This window comes from Lemur catta, chromosome 5 (assembly GCF_020740605.2).
Source record: "Lemur catta isolate mLemCat1 chromosome 5, mLemCat1.pri, whole genome shotgun sequence".
NCBI lineage: Eukaryota > Metazoa > Chordata > Mammalia > Primates > Lemuridae > Lemur > Lemur catta.
In genome coordinates, this window is record NC_059132.1 from 91453717 (window position 1) to 91459716 (window position 6000).

The following is a 6000-nucleotide window of genomic DNA, read 5'->3' on the forward strand; positions in this document are numbered from 1 at the left end:
TTAGAGAATTTCTCCCAGAGAGAAAAATAAAGTCTTGATTAAGGAATTTTTGTCACTTCCAGGGTAAGATGCTTCCTAATGTCTTCATAAAAAGATTTGTAAATAGTTAAGAACCAATGAGGTGATGGGAAAATTTTTACTGCTGCTGCCTGTTCCTGTTCTACCATTGCATATTTTTACATATGACAAATATTTAGTCTTCTGAGTTTAGATTTTACTAAGAAATTGAGGACTGTATCTGAACTTGATTGGGAGAATTATGCATGATCAGAGATACTGATGCCAGACCTTGAAAGAACTGTGCATTTTTTCTTTTAAGAAGAGAGGTCAGTGTGTTCTATAATGGGAGGAGTATTAGAGTAGATATTTTGGCACCAGAAGGACTGATTTTGACAGAGACTGGTGAAATGATTATATTATTTCCTTTTTTGAACCCTATGGAAATACTATTTCCCAGCCTCAGTGGCTGGTAGGATGAGACCATCTAACTGGCAAATAAAATTTATGTAGAAGTTATATTTGCCCTTTAAGTCTGGGCTGACTATAAGATGTCCCATGCAATCCTTCTCACACTCTTCTCTTTTCTTTTTATTGAATGTAGAGGATCCAGTGGAAGCCCCTAAGGAATTCTAGAAAATGAAATCCTCCATTGGACTATGATGTGGATAAAAGAAAAAAAAATGGTTAAATCATTGATACTTGCATTTGCCTAATTTGGGAACTAATATTATCATAACTAATATAATAAGATCCTAGTGATGATTTTCATAGTGAAAGTGGCCATAACAGAAAGCATAGATTAATATAAGGTGATAAACTTTAGGATTGCTTATATATCTATATTTTTTTTATTGTTTTGCTTGTCCATATACATGGCAGGACACACCTCACTGCCCTGTTGAACTCAATCATAGCATATGATTTCCTATAGGCATTGAAATGTAAATAGATTGAGGTGTCTATTTACTTCTAGAAGTGGAGATTCCAAGTGTACCACACATTTTCTTTTTCCTTGATTGTAGCAACTCTCTGTGTTCTAGTGTGGAGGTGACTGTGTTCCAGGCAGAGAGAACAGACTGTGCCAACATTAAGGATGGAAGGAGCCTCCACTTTCAAGCAAGTTCGGCTAAAGTGAAGCTGGTGAGAGGAAGGAGCGAGGTGCTTAGGTTGATGAAGTAGGAAAGGCACAAGTCTGGGAGGCGTAGGAGATCATGTTAAAGATTATTGTCTTTGAAAACATTGAATTTTTGACAACAGAAAAATTCAAAGTAAAAACAAAAACTTACTCATAGTCTTGCCTTTGATAAATAGCCACTGTTAAAATCTTGGTGAGTAATATACCCTATTTTTCTTTTTTTCAAAGCACTGTGTACATCTGGAATGAAATAATTTATATTTTTCTGCTCATGATCTGTCTTTCACTACTAGACATAAACACCATGAACACAAAGCCCCTTATCTCACCTGTCTGTTTGCTCAATAATATGTAGTGACTAAATGCATAAACAAAACTTTACAAATCCCTCTCACATATACACAAGCATGTACTCTTCACATATATTTACTAAACCATACCAAGTGTATTGTTTCCTGTTAATAAAAGCAAATAATCATGTTCTGGGTAAATTTTAAAGAATTAATGCTTATAATGAAACTCTTTTTATCCATTTTATTTAAAAGTATAAGATTAATTATGTAACATATTTGCATGTGGATGTTGAGAATGAAAACAATTCTTATCTGCTTAAGCGACAACATAACTTGTTAAACGAACATATGGATTTATGTTTTCCATCACAAATTTCAGGCACATTTTTTGTGAATCCTACCTTAATCATTATGAATTCTCTCCTATCCAACTATTATATCTGAAATATATTATCAGCAAACATAAATAATGTACTACACAAGAGCTATATCACATGAGCTAGATGATATGAGACATAATTAATAATAAACAGATTCTATCTTTAAATTCTATAAAGCCACAAGCATTTAAATTATAACCATGCTACTGAGCAGTAACCTATCTGCCTATTAATTATATCCCATAAAAGCAATATACCTTCCCTAATTAATTATACTTGAAGTAACAACTATGGATTAATTAAATGAACCATTTATAATAATGAAACCTTAAAATAATTGGAATCTTCTGTCTAGAGGCAGTAACAATTATTGTCATTAGAAAGGAAATCAAACATGGCTACACTAAGCAAAACTAATTCACTAGTGACATTGAACCTGAGATTACCTGGAGCAGTAGCTCTCAGATCTTTCTGTGAAGGGCCAGCTATTAAATATTTTAGAATGTGTGGGCCATATGATCTCTGTTACAATTACTCATATCTGCCATGGTAGTGCATAAGTAACCATAGACAATATATACAAAAAAAATGATGTCACTGTAATTCAATAAAAGTCAATTTACCAGAATAGATAACAGTCCTGATTAGTGCTGTGCTATGTAGTTTGATGACCTCTAATATAGGATCAACTTACTGAACCCAATTCTGCATTACTTACTGAACCCAACTGCATTTCTTGATTTTTCTAGTAGTGTAATCTAGGCTCCTGTCCTTCTCTTCCCTCCATCTTGACAATTAAGTTTTAAATATCCTTTTCATATACAATATTATAGTAAATTGCATTCATCTCTATTAAGCATGCATTTTCCTCTTTCAATTTATAATTTAGCATATTTGAGCCATTAAAGTTTATGTTACAATAGACATTTAGACACTATGGAAAAGTATATTAGTTCGTTGTGTATGTTCATAAAAGATAATAGTGGCCACATTGAGACTGCATAGTACGATCCACCAAAAAACAGGCCAGGAAGAGATTGAGTACATAAGCAATAGAGTATAAGAGATATTTCCTTAATGTGAGTGCCCATGTCATTTTTATTCCTTTAGGGTAGAAATCTGGGAAGTAGATAATGCATAATTCTACAACTTCTTATCTGATACATGGATGCCTTGTTAACAAGCATCATATCCCTGCTTTCGTTCATGGTTGACTGATTATAGTATTCCACTTTATAATTGAGAATTCCCTGTGTGCTGCCTTCTTTCCATTTTTTTTCATTCTGGCCAATCATTTTCACTCAAAATTAATACTACTGAAGGAAAGAAATGAAGACCAAGCCAGGAAGCATTGTGAAAAAAACGGTGTGAATGTAGCCATCAGAAGGAAATACTGCAATTTTTATTCAGTATCCCATCCCAACTTTCCTCCTGCAGGACTTACATGTTTGCTATTGACAATTTCTTTCCCTTCTGCATCATTTCCATTTTTCTTCTCTATCATTACTTTTGTCATACAAATATGCTTTTTATGTCACAATAAAAAAAATTAAAGTTCCCCTCTGTGCACATGTCTCACAAATATGAACCTATTTCTTTTTTCTTCTTCAGAACAAACCTTCTTATAAATGTTATTCAGAAAAGTACAAGGCCTAATAGAAGCAGCAAGAGAGGTCATCTGTGTTAGGCTGAGTAATAGACTCCAAAGGTATGCAGTTCCTAATCCCCTGGGCCTGTAAATGTTACTTTATATGGTACAGATTTGCAGATGTGATTAAGTGAAGAATTTTGACACAGGAGATTATCATGGGTTATCTTGGTGGGCTCTAAATGCAATTACAAAAGTCCTCATAAAAATGAGGCAGTGGGAGATTTGACACAGAACGTAGAAGGGTATGTGATGATGGAAGTGGAGAAAGGTTTGAAGATGTTACACTGATGGATTTGTAGATGGAGGAAGAGGCCATGAACCAAGAAATGTAGTTCTAGAAGCTGTTATTCTTCTAGAATAATTTATAGAATTATTTGCCCTTGGAGTCTCTGGAGCAGGTAGGGCCCTGTTCACAGCTTGGTTTTGGCCCAGTGAAACAGATTATGGATTTCTGACCTTTAGAACTATAAGAGAAAAAACTTGTGTTGCTTTAAGCTACACAGTTTGTGGTAATTTGTAATAGCAGCCAGAGGAAAATAACACAGCATCTCATCTTGTTCCCAGATTTAAAGGGAGGTCTTATAACATTTCCACATCATGTCCTAAGGCATTAATTATAAGATTCAAAAAGATACTTTTTATCAGTTTAATGAAGTGCCTTTTTAATCCTAGTTTAATAAGAATATATATCATTAATTAATGATGAATTTTATCCAATGCTTTTTTGTATCTATACCTGTTAAGATACAGCTCTTATGTATCTGCATCTACTGAAATGATGTGATTTTTCTCATTTAATCTGTGAATGTGGTGAATAATATACTTTTTAATTGGATGTCAATTATAGAGAATTGGATACATCATTATCCTTGATTAGTGACATACTTTCATCCTATGTTTATTCATGGTCAGCTTTTATATGTAGGGAATAAAATAATAACTTTTACAGTGCTGGGAGCACCCAGAATGCACCACCCCACATGAAAGCTAAAACCTGAACAATAACCATATTTAACCATGTAGTTTCTTACTCCCACCTAATTCTTTATAATCAATGTTTAAACCACAACTTCTTTCAAACCAACAACTGAAATCTAAACTCAGTACTACAACCTCCCAATTATTGTTTTCTGCTAGGCTTCTTGAAGACTCACCTTGTGCATGTATATCTTTGACAATGGCCACACTTAAAGGGCATTTGTATGCAGATAATTGGCCTTCTTTTCTCTGGTTACCTCCTTCTTGAAAATTTGTATCATGAGCTCCAGGCACATCACATCAGATACTCCACACTATTCTGATCTCTGTCTCCTCAACATAGTAAAACCTCACTTTATGCTTATACTTTCTTTCTTCACATCAGTATTTGGGAAATGCTGTCAGGGGAAAATATCTGGGTGAATGTAATTTATCTCGTGTGTTTATTTCTTCTTATTAATAAACCCCCTCAAGCTCTGTATGTGTTGGTTGTTCTCCAGTGCCTTATGACAGTTGTCTGATATATTTTGCCCAACTTTTATAGCCAACTTCAGGATGTGGGTTTGCTCACCATACGCTACTCTATCACGGCCTGAACCTAAAATCCTCTTATATGTATTTAAATGGATAATTGTTATAGTTTACGTTGCATCTTTTGTGTTTCTAATGAAAGGTTTTAGGTTTTTTATTTTGCCTTAATTCTGGAATTAAGGACACATTTATCTCATTTTAATCTAGTTTCTTAACCATAATTCTAATGAAAGTGTCCTTTTAATGACCGCCAATAACTTCTATATGGGCACTCTTCACATTTTCTAAAGTCTCAGCAGCACTTTAAATAGTTGACAACTTCCTCCTCTCCGAAACATTTTCCATTATAGATTTCTTTAAAAATACACCAGCCTTGATTTTTTTTTTCTTGCCACCTCAGCTATTTATTTTCAGCTCAATTCCATTTATTTTCTCAGTTCATTTTGTATTAATTTATATCATCTATCTAAACTCTTGCTTGGATGGTTTAACAACAACAAGAAAAAATCATTGTTTTAAAGGGCTCAGATGTGTTGATAAAACCACCCTGTACAAACTAATAAAGGGGTGCAAGGCAAGAACTCTGGTTTATGCCTAAACTTTGCAAAGGCATAGGCATACCTAAAAATAATGATAATAACCAGCCACTGTTTCCTAGTTTGCTTCCCTATATTGCTACTCAGGAGTCACACAGCTGATGGTGATAAAGATTCTTAACTTTCCCCATTGATAACATCATTCTTGTTAAACCTCAGGCTAGTTTTTGAGGTATCTTCCAGGTCTTGTATTCTGGTGGAACAGCTGACCCACCCAGACCAGTGGCCCACACCCAGGAACCGACCCAACTGGTATTGCGACCCTCAATTTCTACATCCCTATGGTTCCACTCTGAACCAAGCCAGTTAGCAGACCCAATGCCTAGCCTTTTGTCTGCCAAACTGTCTTTAAAAACTCCTTCTCCAAAATTTTTAGGGAAATAAATTTGAGAAATTCCTTCCAGTTCCTTGCATGGCACCTATGATGTTAAACTCT